Source organism: Neovison vison, chromosome 2, assembly GCF_020171115.1.
Source record: "Neovison vison isolate M4711 chromosome 2, ASM_NN_V1, whole genome shotgun sequence".
Lineage (NCBI taxonomy): Eukaryota > Metazoa > Chordata > Mammalia > Carnivora > Mustelidae > Neogale > Neogale vison.
The window spans coordinates 104,877,865-104,893,271 of NC_058092.1; positions in this window are offsets into that span (position 1 = coordinate 104,877,865).

Genomic DNA, 15,407 nt, shown 5'->3' on the forward strand with positions numbered 1-15,407 from the left:
CTGTGGTTTTGATTTGCATTTTCCTGATGATTAGTAATGTTGAGTGTTTCATGTATCTGTTGGCCATTTGCATTTCTTCTTTGGAGAAATGTCTATTCAGGTCTCTCATTGTTATTTTAATAAATGTTTATTTGGCCTTTATCCCATTTCTGGCGCAGAGCTTCTAAAACCCTTGGAATTTCCTGAGTGAGGAGGGCACTAAAGTTGTCTCTTGTTATGTTAATAACAGGACTTTTAGAAGAAGGGAACAACTTAGCTGGTTAGAGGGCTGGAACTTTCAGTTCTACCCCACTGACCTCCAGGGAGTGGAGAGGGTTTGGAAGCTGAATCAATTGCCAGTGGCCAATAACTTAATCCATTATGCTTATGTAATGAAGACGTCATAAAACCCCCAAAGGACAAGGTTTGGAGAGCTTCCAGGTTGGTGGACATGTGGAGATTCGGGGAGTTGTGAACTAGGAAAGGGCATGGAAGCTTCACATTCTTTTCCCATACCTTCTTGCCCTGTGCATCTCTTTACTGTTCCTGAGTTATATCTTTTTTATAGTAAATTAGGAATCTAGTGACTAAATGTGTTTCCTGAGGTATGTGAGCCACTCTATCAAATTAATGGAACTCAAGGAGGTCTAGGAACCTACAGTCTATAACCTGTTAGTCAGAAGCCCAGGTGACAACTTGGACTTGTGACTGGTTTCTGAAATATATATGTGTATGGGGGTCTGTAGGACTGGCACTTCTGTAGGACTAAGCTCTTAAGCTCTGGGATGAGACACCATCTCCAGGTACATAATGTCAGAATTGAGTTGAATTTTAAGATACACAGCTAGCATCCTGAGGATTGCTTGTTGGGGAGTTATTCCAACTCCCATGTTGAAATTGGTAACCAGAATACTTAAGGACCTTTGCTTTAGTTGAATTATTTGTTTTCTTGCTATTGAATTGTTTGAATTTCTTATGTATTTTGGATATTTGTCCCTTTTTAGCTATATCAGATATATGGTTAAATACCAAATAAATATTTTTTTCCTATTTGATAGGTCACCTGTTGACTGTTTCCTTTGCTATGCAAAAGCTTTTTACTTTGATGTAGTTCTGCTTGTTCATTTTTGCTTTTATTGCCTTTTCATCACCAAGACCAATGTCAAGGAGTCTACCCTCTATGTTTTCTTTGAGGAGTTTTATAGTTTCAGGTGTAAATTCAAATCTTTAATCCATTTTGAGTTAGTTTTTGTGAGTGGTATAAGATAGGCGTTTGGTTTCATTCTTCAGTATGTGTATATTTAGTTTTCCCAGCACCACTTTTTAAAGAGACTTTCCCAGGATTTTTTGACTTTAGCACCCTTGTCAAAGATTAGTTGACCGGGGGGACAAGATTGGCGGGGTACTAGGAAGAGGCGTCTTTTCAGCTGGTACCCCAAAGTGAGCTGATTACCTACCAAAGAACTCCGATCACCCATGAAATCAGCCTGAGATCAGAATTATACACGTCTGGATCTCTACAGGGGCAGAAGACACCAGTGAGCAGGTAAAGCGGAATGGGAACAGCGGACTGATATCGGAAGATAAACAAAAGGGGGAGGGAGCCACCAGAGGCGACCGGTGCAAAAGTAATACCCCGATACGAGCGAGAGTGCCCTGGGTCTGGGGACCAGCATTAAATTGGAGACTGGTTGAAAGCACTCCAAAAGAGCAAAGGATCGCGGGGGCAAATTGTGGGAATCGGGGCAGCTAGGGACAGGGGCTTAAGTCCCCGGTCCCAGACGGCCTCCCCGGCACTGAGGCAGAGAGAGTACGGCGGAGAAACCGGCTCCTGGTCCCTAAGCCACCAGCGCGCCCCAGAGCGCGGGGGTTCCAGCTCCTGTGAGGGGATGGGAGCTGCGCCGGTCTGCAGAACGCGCGCTAGCCCTACCACAAAGCTTGAGATGCGCGCGCACGTCCCTCCAGCTCTCCTGGGTTTCTAAGGCCCGGGGGCGCTTCTTGACCCGCGCCATTGTTTCAAAGTCTAAGCCGCGCGCGAAACTCTTCCCCGGACAGAGGCGCGCAAAAGCCCAGCCTGCGGCTTACGGACCAGCGCCCCGTTCTCAGGGCCCCAGACACGCGCCCGACCCACAGCCGCCTCTGAAAAGAGGTGCGCGCAAGCCGGGCACTCCCAGCTCGGGCCAGCGGCAAAATCTCAGTGTGCGATCGCTGCTTGGAACCTCTCTGGCGGTCAGGAGCTCCCAGACAGCCGCCACTGCCTTGGCTTTGGGGACGAGCAAAAGATCCTGCGCCCCCAGGGTCTTTAACTTGGAACCTGCACTGCCAGCGTCCAAGGGGGAATTTATTCAGCTTCTGCACCCAGACTGAGGCTTCTCTCTGAGACGGAGATCAGGAAGTGTTCCAGGGTGCACCTTGACTGCACCAGAGTGGATACATCCAGCTACATCTGTTCAGTCTTCTCCCACCAAAATGACTAGGAGGAGGAATGCCCAACAGAAGAAAAATACAGAGGATGGACCTTCTGCAACAGAGCTAACGGCTATCAACATAGACAATATGTCGGAAAGAGAATTCAGCCTAACAATTATCCAGGCAATAGCTAGGTTGGAGAAAGCCATGGATGACCAAACAGAATTGATTAGGGCCGAACTGAAAGCGACCAGACAGGATGTTCACAATGTTAGGGCGGAGCTCAAAGCTACCAGGGAGGAGGTCCACAATGCTCTCAATGAGTTCCAATCCAATCTAAACCCTCTCAAAGCTAGGGTAACTGAGACAGAAGATAGAATTAGTGATCTGGAAGACAAACAGATAGAGAGAAAGGATCAGGAGGAAGCCTGGAACAAACAGCTTAGATCCCACGAAAGCAGAATTAGGGAAATAAATGATGCCATGAAGCGTTCCAACGTCAGAATTATTGGAATTCCTGAAGGGGAGGAGAAAGAAAGAAGTCTAAAAGATATCGTGGAACAAGTCCTTCATGAAAATTTTCCGAATCTCGCGAATGAAAACAGCGTTCATGTACTAGAGGCTGAACGGTCTCCACCCAAGATTATACACTCCAAAAAAACATCATGACACCTGATAGTCAAATTGAGAAATTATAATTGTAGGTATAATCTCTTGAAAGCCGCCAGGGCAAAGAGGCTCCTTACTTACAGAGGGAAGCCCATCAGAATAACATCAGACCTGTCCACAGAGACCTGGCAAGCCAGAAGAGGCTGGCAAGATCTATTCAGGGCACTAAATGAGAAGAACATGCAGCCAAGAATATTTTATCCAGCAAGACTGACATTCAAAATGGATGGAGAGATAAAGAGTTTCCAAGACCGGCAAGGCTTAAAAGACTATGCAACCACCAAGCCGACACTGCAGGAAATATTAAGGGGGGGTTCTATAAAAGAGGAAAAATCCCAAGAATAGCATTGAACAGAAATATAGAGACATTCTACAGAAAGAAAGACTTCAAAGGTAACTCGATGTCAATAAAAACGTATCTATCAATAATCACTCTCAATGTGAATGGCCTAAATGCACCCATAAAACGGCACAGGGTTGCAGATTGGCTAAAACGACAGGACCCATCCATATGCTGTCTACAAGAGACCCATTTTGAACCTAAAGATACACGCAGACTGAAAGTGAAGGGGTGGAGAAGCATCTTTCATGCCAATGGGACTCAAAAGAAGGCTGGGGTAGCGATTCTCATATCAGATAAATTAGACTTCAAACTAAAGACTGTAGTCAGAGATACAGAAGGACACTACATAATCCTTAAAGGGACTATCCACCAAGATGATCTAACAATTGTAAATATCTATGCTCCCAATATGGGAGCAGCCAATTACTTAAGAAAACTGTTAATCAAGATAAAGAGTCATATTGATATGAATACACTAATCATAGGAGATCTTAACACGCCTCTTTCAGAATTAGACAGATCATCGAAGCAGAAAATCAATAAAGAAACAAGAGCATTGAATGACACATTGGACCAGATGGACCTCATAGATATATACAGAACATTCCACCCTAAAACAGCAGAATACTCATTCTTCTCAAGTACACATGGAACCTTCTCCAGAATAGACCACATACTGGGTCACAAATCAGGACTCAGCCGATACCAAAAGACTGAGATTATTCCCTGCATATTCTCAGATCACAATGCTTTGAAACTGGAGCTCAATCACAAGGAAAAGTTCCGAAGGAACTCAAACACCTGGAAGCTAAAGACCACCTTGCTTAAGAATGCTTGGATCAACCAGGAGATCAAAGAAGAACTGAAACAATTCATGGAAACCAATGAGAATGAAGACACTTCGGTCCAAAACCTATGGGATACAGCAAAGGCGGTCCTAAGGGGAAAATATATAGCCATCCAAGCCTTGCTCAAAAAAATTGAAAAATCCAGAACACACCAGCTGTCTCTACACCTTAAATAACTGGAGGATCAACAACAAATCAAACCAACTCCACACATAAGAAGGGAAATCATCAAGATTAGAGCTGAGATCAATGAGGGAGAAACCAGAGATACAGTAGAACGTATCAATGAAACTAGAAGCTGGTTTTTGAAAGAATCAATAAGATCGATAAGCCACTGGCTACACTAATCCGAAAGAAAAGAGAGAAATCCCAAATTCATAAAATTATGAATGAAAAGGGAGAGATCATAACTAACGCCAAGGAAGTAGAAACAATCATCAGAAGTTATTACGAACAGTTATATGCCAATAAGCTTAGCAACCTAGATGAAATGGATGCATTCCTGGAAAAATATAAACTACCAAAATTGAACCAGGAAGAAATCGACAACCTGAATAGACCGATATCTAATAACGAGATTGAAGCAGTGATCAAAAATCTCCCAAAAAACAAGAGCCCAGGACCTGACGGATTCCCTGGGGAATTCTACCAAACCTTCCAAGAAGAAATAACACCTATTCTCTTGACAGAAGGAAAACTTCCAGACTCTTTCTATGAAGCCAGCATTACCCTGATCCCCAAACCAGGCAAGGACCCTACCAAAAAGGAGAATTTCAGACCAATATCACTGATGAATATGGATGCTAAGATTCTCAACAAGATCCTAGCCAACAGGATCCAACAACACATTAAAAAGATTATCCACCATGATCAGGTGGGATTCATCCCTGGGCTACAAGGATGGTTCAACATTCGTAAATCAATCAATGTGATACAACAAATTAATATGAGAAGAGAGAAGAACCACATGGTCCTCTCAATTGATGCAGAAAAAGCATTTGACAAAATCCAACATCCGTTCCTGATTAAAACGCTTCAAAGTATAGGGACAGAGGGAACATTCCTGAACCTCATCAAATCTATCTATGAAAGACCCACAGCAAATATCATCCTCAATGGGAAAAAGCTTGCAGCCTTCCCATTGAGATCAGGAACAAGACAAGGATGCCCATTTTCACCACTCTTGTTCAACATAGTATTAGAAGTCCTAGCAACAGCAATCAGACAACAGAGAGAAATAAAAGGTATCCAAATTGGTAATGAAGAAGTCAAACTCTCTCTCTTCGCAGATGACATGATTCTTTATATGGAAAACCCAAAAGACTCCACCCCCAAACTACTAGAACTCATACAGCAATTCAGCAGCGTGGCAGGATACAAAGTCAATGTGCAGAAATCAGTGGCTTTCTTATACACTAACAATGAAAATACAGAAAGGGAAATTAGAGAATCGATTCCATTTACTATAGCACCAAGAACCATAAGATACCTGGGAATAAACCTAACTAAAGAGGTAAAGGATCTGTACTTGAGGAACTATAGAACACTCATGAAAGAAATTGAAGAAGACACAAAAAGATCGAAGACCATTCCATGCTCTTGGATCGGAAGAATAAACATTGTTAAAATGTCTATACTGCCTAGAGCAATCTATACTTTTAATGCCATTCCGATCAAAATTCCACCGGCATTCTTCAAAGAGCTGGAGCAAATAATCCTAAAATTTGTATGGAATCAGAAGAGACCCCGAATCGCTAAGGAAATGTTGAAAAACAAAAATAAAGCTGGCGGCATCACCTTACCTGATTTCAAGCTTTATTACAAAGCTGTGATCACCAAGACAGCATGGTACTGGCATAAAAACAGACACATAGACCAGTGGAACAGAGTAGAGAGCCCTGATATGGACCCTCAACTCTATGGTCAATTAATCTTCGACAAAACAGGAAAAAATATACAGTGGAAAAAAGACAGTCTCTTCAATAAATGGTGCTGGGAAAACTGGACAGCTATATGTAGAAGAATGAAACTCGACCATTCTCTTACACCGTACACAAAGATCAACTCAAAATGGATAAAAGACCTCAACGTGAGACAGGAATCTATCAGAATCTTAGAGGAGAACATAGGCAGTAATCTCTTCGATATCAGCCACAGCAACTTCTTTCAAGATACGTCTCCAAAGGCAAAGGAAACAAAAGCGAAAATAAACTTCTGGGACTTCATCAAAATCAAAAGCTTCTGCACAGCAAAGGAAACAGTCAAAAAACAAAGAGGCAACCCACGGAATGGGAGAAGATATTTGCAAATGACAGTACAGACAAAAGGTTGATATCCAGGATCTATAATGAACTCCTCAAACTCAACCCACACGAAACAGACAAACACATCAAAAAATGGGCAGAAGATATGAACAGACACTTCTCCAATCAAGAAATACAAATGGCTATCAGACACATGAAAAAATGCTCATCATCATTATCCCTTAGGGAGATTCAAATTAAAACCACATTGAGATATCACCTTACACCAGTTAGAATGGCCAAAATTAACAAAACAGGAAACAACATGTGTTGGAGAGGATGTGGAGAAAGGGGTACCCTCTTACACTGTTGGTGGGAATGCAAGTTGGTGCAGCCTCTTTGGAGAACAGTGTGGAGATTCCTCAAGAAATTAAAAATAGAGCTTCCCTATGACCCTGCAATTGCACTCCTGGGTATTTACCCCAAAGATACAGATGTCGTGAAAAGAAGGGCCATCTGTACCCCAATGTTTATAGCAGCAATGGCCACAGTCGCCAAACTATGGAAAGAACCAAGATGCCCTTCAACGGATGAATGGATAAGGAAGATGTGGTCCATATACACTATGGAGTATTATGCCTCCATCAGAAAGGACGAATATCCAACTTTTGTAGCAACATGGACGGGACTGGAAGAGATTATGCTGAGTGAAATCAGTCAAGCAGAGAGAGTCAATTATCATATGGTTTCACTCATTTGTGGAGCATAACCAATAGCATGGAGGACAAGGGGCATTAGAGAGGAGTAGGGAATTTGGGTAAATTGGAAGGGGAGGTGAACCATGAGAGACTATGGACTCTGAAAAACAGTCTGAGGGGTTTGAAGTGGCGGGGGGGTGGGAGGTTGGGGTACCAGGTGGTGGGTATTATAGAGGGCACAGCTTGCATGGAGCACTGGGTGTGGTGAAAAAATAATGAATACTGTTTTTCTGAAAATAAATAAATTGGGGAAAAAAAAGATAAAGAAACTGAAAAAAAAAAAAAGATTAGTTGACCAATGGTTAGTTGACTGTTAGTTCACTGTGGGTTTATTTCTGGGCTTTCTGCTCTCTTCCTTTGGTCTGTGCCTATTTTTATGTAGGTACCATACTGTTTTTATTACAGTAGTTTAAAATCAAGAAATATAATACTTCCAGTTCTGTTCATCTTTCTCAAGATTCCTTTGGCTTTTGGGGGTCTTTTGTGGCTTCTTATTTTTTATTTTAAAATCATTTTATTCTGGACTGGAAGTGGTAGTGAAGTTCTTACATTGCTTTTGGAGCCAGAGGAAGAGGAGCCAAATTAAAGAGTCCAGAATTTTCCACACATACTATCATAATTCTGTCTTTCAGATTCTAAAGGACTTGCATGTGAATTCTATCATGTGATCTTAAAACTGCCCTGTGAGACGGGCACCTGGGTGGCTCAGTGGGTTAAAGCCTCTGTCTTTGGCTCAGGACATGATCCCGAGGTCCTGGGATTGAGCCCTGCATCGGGCTCTTTGCTCAATGGGGAGCCTGCTTCCTCCTCTCTCTCTGCCTGCCTCTCTCTGCCTACTTGTGATCTCTGTCTGTCAAATAAATAAATAAAATCTTAAAAAACAAAACAAAACAAAACTTCCCTGTGAGGGTGGGCAGAACAGATAATTATATCTTGTTATAAACAAGGCTCAGAGTAAATATATAGCCAACATTTCCTAAAATGCTATGTATACCTCATTCATTTTTTAAAACTTTGATGAGGGCCTAGTACCTGCCGGGCCTATGCTGAGCAGCCCCTGCTCTGGAATTGCTCACAATCTAGAAATCTCCAAGTGAAGAATGACTATGACTTCAACTAGGTATGACCCCAAACCTGACACTTATAGACACAGTATCTGTAGTGACACTTAGGTCTAAACTAATTCACTGAAAATTTCCTCTTCCAAAAGTATAAACTTACATTATTTGAAGAATTAGAATCTCAATTAATATCGTAATTGATTGAGCACTTAATATATATATCACCACATGAGTATTTGGTACTAAGAGACTGTTACTGTAAATTGTTTGACTTAGGGCAAGTATATTTATCTTTCTAATTGTTAAGTTTTCTTATATGTAAAATGAGAGGATTGTGCATGTCATCACTAAATCCTGGGATAGAGTTGAAAATATCAATATGAATTCATGTTTATCTTTTTTTTAAAAGATTTTATTTATTGGACAGACAGAGATCACAAGTAGGCAGAGGCAGCAGAGAGAGGGGGAAGCAGGCTCCCTGCTGAGCAGAGAGCCCGATGTGGGGCTTGATCCCAGGACCCTGGGACCATGACCTGAGCTGAAGACAGAGGCTTTAACCCACTGAGCCACCCAGGTGCCCCCATGTTTATCTTAATATAGATGCAGATGGATAAATATGGAAATAAATTTGTGTGTATTCATGTGGTAGTATAAGTATACGTATATTTCCAAGCTCTGTCCTCTGAAGGGCCTAGAAAAAATGACAGCCCAGTAGACATGAGCACACCTGCACCCAGGTTTTGGTTTCTAATACCATGCTCTAATAAAAGGAACCAGGACTCTTGGGAGAAATGGCTGCTTTTAGGACTGGGACAGTGAATATGTAAGATGAGTCTGGAGCATCTGGTATTGCCAGAAAGTGAAGAAGTGCTTAAACCAAACAAACAAGCAAACAAACACACAGGAAACAACTGGTGGTATGTCACAGGGACACAAGAGTCAATGCAATAGCTCCTAATGACTAAAGAAGGAATAATATGAGCAATGAAATAAATAATACAGTACTGGATTATAACCCAAAGTATAATATAAATATCCATGAGTCTATGCTGTTAATAAAGAAATGACTCTTAAGCAAATAAAGGGAAAAGAATTCTTCACATACAGAAAAGTTCCAAAAAATTTATGTAGATATTCTGTCCTTGAAGAAATGGAACATAACTGTCAACTGCTTAAGTGTAGGCTGAGTATAGTAATTCCTTCTAAAGAGTACAATATATAAGGGGGAAAAGGAATAACTTAACAGTAGAGAGACATGACAAACACTACATCAGCCAGTTGATCAAGATTAACATCATTAGTGATAAGTCATTAGTAGTATGTACCCTTGGTATAATATAATGAGGATAACACTTTACCTCTGTGGTCTTTTTCCTGAGAAGCTATAACCTCAGCCTAATGGTGAGAAAAAATATTAGACACTCACCAGGTAAGGGATATTCTACAAAATGCTTAACCAGTAGTAGTCTTAAAAACTTGGAAGATCATCAAAAACAAGGAAAGTCTGAGAAACTATCACAGTCTAAACAGGCCTAATGTTGAGGGGTAATGTATTTTGAGTGGGATCCTGTGACAGAAAAAGAACATTAGAAATAGACTAAATAAATTAGAAAAAAGTACAGAACTTAGTTCTTTTTAAAAGTGTCAAGATCTGGAAAGGCAACAAAAGCCTGAGGAGCTGACAAAGATTGGGGGAGAATAAGGATACATAACAACTAAATACAATATGGGATCCCAGAGTTGATCCTGGAACAGAAAAATGAAATTAGTTTGAAAATTAGTGAACTTTGAATAAGGTCTGTGGCTTAGTTAACAGTATTGTATCAATGTTAATTTCCTTGAGGACTATAATGTTATATGAAATCTTATAATTAGGGAGTCTTGGCTAAGGGTATATGAGAACTCTCTGTACTGTTTTTTTAATTGAAATATTCAGGCAAATGGGTGACTCAGTTGGTTAAGCATCTGCCTTTGGCTTGGGTCATGATCCCAGGGTCCTGGGATTGAGTCCCATGTCTGGTGCCACCTGGTGGGGAGCCTGCTTCTCCCTCTCCTCCCTGCTCATGCTCTTTCACTAGCTCTTTCTCTCAAATGAATAAATATAATCTTAAAAAAATAAAAAATAAATAAAAATGAAATATAATTGACCTACAATATCTTAATGGCTTCAGATGTTCATCATAGTGATGTGATATTTTTATACATTATGAGATGAGCCCCCTGATAAGTCTAGTTACCTACCACCTGTCACCATACAAAGTTATTACAATGTTATTGACTATATTCCCTGTGCTGCACATTACATCTGCATCACTTCTTTATTTTATAACTGGAAGTTTCTATTAAGAAATCCCCTTCAGGGGTGCCTGGGTGGCTCAGTGCGTTAAGCCGCTGCCTTTGGCTCAGGTCATGATCCCAGGGTCGTGGGATCAAGCCCCACATCGGGCTCTCTGCTCAGCGGGGAGCCTGCTTCCTCCTCTCTCTCTGCCTGCCTCGCTGCCTGCTTGTGATCTCTCTCTGTCAAATAAATAAATAAAATCTTAAAAAAAAAAAAAGAAATCCCCTTCACCTTTTTTGCCCCTCCCAAACCCTCCTCACTCTGGTAACCAACAGTTTGTTTTCTATGAGTCTGCTTCTGTTTTGTTTTGTTCATTTGTTTTGTTTTTTAGATTCCACATATAAGTGAAATCATATAGTATTTGTCTTTGTCTCGCTTATTTTACTTAGCATAACATTCTTTAGGTCCATCAGTTCTGTCAAAAATGGCCAGATTTCATCCTTTTTTAATGCCTGATAAATATATTTATTTATCTTCTTTATACTACATCTTCTTTATCCATTCATCTATCCATGGACACGTAGTTTGCTTTTAAATCTTGGCTGGGGTAATTAATGACACAATGAACATAGGAATGCATTTATCTCTTCAAATTGGTGTTTTCATTTTCTTTGGATAAAGACCCAGAAGTGATGGGCATTGAGGAGGGCACATGTTATGATGAGCACTGGGTGTTATACATAAGTGATGAATCATTGAACACAACATCTAAAACTAATGACATACTGTATGTTGGCTAATTGAATTTAAATTTAAAAATATGCAGAAGTAGAATTTCTGGATCATATGCTAACTCTAGTTTTAAATTTTGAAGAATCTCCATACTGTGTTTGATAGTGGCTGTGCCAGTTTACCTTCTCACCAACAGTGTATGAAGATTCCCTTTTTCCACATTCTCCCCAACATTTTTTTGTGTTCTGTCTTTTTGACAATAACCAGTCTCGTGTAAACCAATCTGATGAGTCAGTATCAGTTGTGAGGTGATATCTCATTTTGGTTTTGATTTGCATTTTCTTGATAGTGAGTGATTTTGAGCATTTTCATATGCCTGTTGGCTGGCCATCTGAATGTCTTCTTTGAAAAAAAAGTCTATTCAAGTCCTCTGCCCATTTTTCAATCAGGTTGTTTGTTTTTTGGATATTAAGTTGTATAAATTATTTATTTTGAATATTAATCCCTTTTCAGATGTATGATTTGCAAGTATCTGCTTGCATTGAGTGGGTTGCCTTTTTGTTTTGTTTATGGTTTCCTTCACTGTGCCAAAGCTTTTTAGCTTGACGTAATCTCATTTATTAATTTTAGCTTCTGTTGCCCTTGCCTGACAAAGCTGGTCCATAAAAATATTGTTAAAGCTGATGTCAGAGCTTACTGCCAATGTTTTCTTTTGTTTCTTTGTTTTTAGGTCCTACATGCAATTCTTTAATACGTGTTGGATTTATTTTTGTACATGGTGTCAGAAAGTGATCCAGTTATATTCTTTTACATTAGCTATTCAGTTTTCCAACACCATTTATTGGTCTTTTCCCCATTGTGTATTCTTTTCTCCTTTGTGATAGATTAATTGATGATACATGTATGGGTTTATTTCTGGGCTTTCCCTTCTATTCCATTGATCTATGTGTCTGTTTTCATGCAAGTGCTATATGGTTTTGATTACTGTAGCTTTGTAGTATAGTTTAAAATCAGGGAACATGAGACCTCCAACTTTTTTCTTCTTTCTCAAGATTACTTTGGCTCTTCAGGGTCTTTTTTGATTTTGTACAAATTATAGGATTGTTTGTTCTATTTCTGTAACATTGCCTTTGGAATTATAATAGTGATTACATTGTATCTGTGATTGCTTTTGGTAGTCTGAAGATTTTAACAATATTAATTATTCCATTCCATGAACATGGAGTATCTTTCCATCATTGGTGTCATCTTCAGTTTCCTTAACCACTGCCTTACAGCTTTCAGCGTACAGTTCTTTTTTTTTTTAAGATTTTTTCTTTATTTCTCTGACAGAGATCACAAGTAGGCAGAGAGAGAGGAGGAAGCATGCTCCCTGCAGAGCAGAGAGCCCGATGCGGGGCTTGATCCCAGGACCCTGGGATCATGACCTGAGCCGAAGGCAGAGGCTTAACCCACTGAGCCACCCAGGCGCCCCTCAGCATACAGTTCTTTCACCTCCTTGATTAAATTTATTCCTAGGTATTTTGTTCTTTCTAATTCAATTGTAAATATGATTGTTTTCTTAACTTCTCTTCTTTGTTGTTAGTGTATAGCAATGCAGCTGATTTCTTCAATATGTAGATCTATTGGATTCATATACAATAATAATAAAGTGGCAGAAAAAGAAATCAAGGAATTGATCCCATTTGCAATTGCTCCAAAAACAATGATACCTAGGAATAAACCCAACTAAAGAGGATAAAGATCTGTACTCCAAAAAGTATAGAATACTTATGAAAGAAATAGAAGAGGACACAAAGAAATGGAAAAGCATTCCATGGTCATAGATTGGAAGAACAATATTGTTAAAATGTCTATACTACCCTAAGCAATCTACACTACAATACAATCTCTGTCAAAATACCAACTGCATTTTTCACAGAGCTAGAACCAGAATTTGTATGGAACCACCCAAATAGCCAAAGCAGTTCTGAAAAAGAAAAAACAAAACTGGAGGCAACACGACTCTGGATTTCAAGCTATATTACAAAGCTGCAGTTAACAAGCTGGCACAAAAACAGACACACAGATGAAAGGAACAGAATAGAGAACCCAGAAATGGACTCTCAACTACTTTGTCAACTAATCTTCGACAAAACAGGAAAGAATATACAATGGAAAAAAGACAGTCTCTTCAACAAATGGTGTTGGGAAAACTGGATATTCTGCAGAAGAATGAAACTGGACCACTTTCTTATACCATACACAAAAGCAAATTCAAAAAGGATGAAAGACCTACATGTGAGAAGGAAACCATCAAAATCCTAGAGGAGAACATAGGCTAGCAACCTTTTTGACCTTGGCCATTGCAGCTTCTTACTAGATATATTGCCAGAGGTAAGGGAAACAAAAGCAAAGGTGAACTATAGAGATTTCATCAAGATACAAATCTGCACAGCAAAGGAAACAATCAACAAAACTAAAAGATAGTCTATGGAATAGGAGAAGATATTTGTAAAAGACATATCTGACGAATGGTTAGTATCCAAAATCTATAAAGAACTTATCAAACCAACACCCAAAAAGAAATAATCAAGTTAAGAAATGGGCAGAAGACATGAATAGAACTTTTCTAAAGAAGAGATCAAGGTGGCTAACAGAAAAATGAAAGGATGCTCAACATCACCATCATTAGGGAAATACAAATCAAAACCACCATGAGATACTACCTCACACCAATCAGAAGGCTACAATTAATAACACAAGAAACAACAGGCATTAGTGAAGATGTGGAGAAAGGGAAACCTCCTGCACTCTTGGTGGGAATGCAAACTGGTTCAGCCACTCTGGAGAACAGTATGGAGGTTCCTCAAAAAGTTAAAAATAGAACTACCCTATGACCTACCAATTGCACTACTGGGTTTTTTTGTTTGTCTTGGTTTGGTTTGGTTTGGTTTGGTTCGTTTGTTTGTTTTCAGAGAGGGAGGTGGGGAGGGGCAGAGGGAAAAGGAGAGAGAATCTTAAGCAGGCAATTTTGCTACTGGGTATTTACCCAAAGGTTATGAAAATACAGATATGAATGGGTACATGCACCCTAATCTTTATAGCAACATTATCAACAATAGCCAAATTATGGAGAGAGCCCAAATGCCCATCGATTGTTGAATGGATAAAGAAGATGTGGTACACACACACACACACACACACACACACAGGAATATTACTCAGCCATCAAAAAAAGAAACCTTGCCATTTGCAATGACATGGATAGTGCTAGAGTGTATTATGCTAAATGAAATGAGTCACTCAGAGAAAGACAAATGCCATAGGATATCACTCATGTGAAATTTAAGAAAGAAAACAAATGAATATACAGGAAGAGGGAACAAGGAGAGAGGGAAACAAAGTATAAGAGGCTCTTAACAATAGAGAACAAGCTGAGGGTTGATGGGGGAGGTAGTTCGGGAATAGGCTAGATGGATGATGGGTATTAAAGAGGGCACTTGTTATGAGCACCACGTGTTGTATGTAAGTGATGAATCACTGTATTCTCCAGAAACCAATATTGCACTGTAATCTAACTAAAATTTAAATTAAAAAAAGAAATACAACTAATTTCTGTATGTTAAATTTCTATCCTGCAGTTTTACTGATTTCATTTATTAGTTCTAACAGTTTTTTGGTGGAATGTTTAAGGTATTCTTTATGTAGTACACCTGCTATTAGTGACAGTTTTATGTCTTCCATTCTGTTCTGATTGCCTTTTATTGTCATGACTAGAACTTCTGGTACTATGTTGAGTAAAAGTGGCAAGAGTGGGCATCCTTGTCTTATTTCTGAACATAGAGAAAAAGCTCTCAGCTGTGTTAGTTGTGGGTTTGTCTTGTATAGTACAGTATTTCTGTATCTACTTTGTTGAGAGCTTTTATCACAAAAGGAATTTTTATCACAAAATATCACAAAATTTTTTATCACAAAAAATCCGATTTTTTTAAAAGACTGAAACTAGGGTGCCTGGGTGGCTCAGTGGGTTAGGGCCTCTGCCTTCGGCTCAGGTCATGATCCCAGGGTCATGGATCAAGCCCCGCATCGGGCTTTCTGCTCAGCA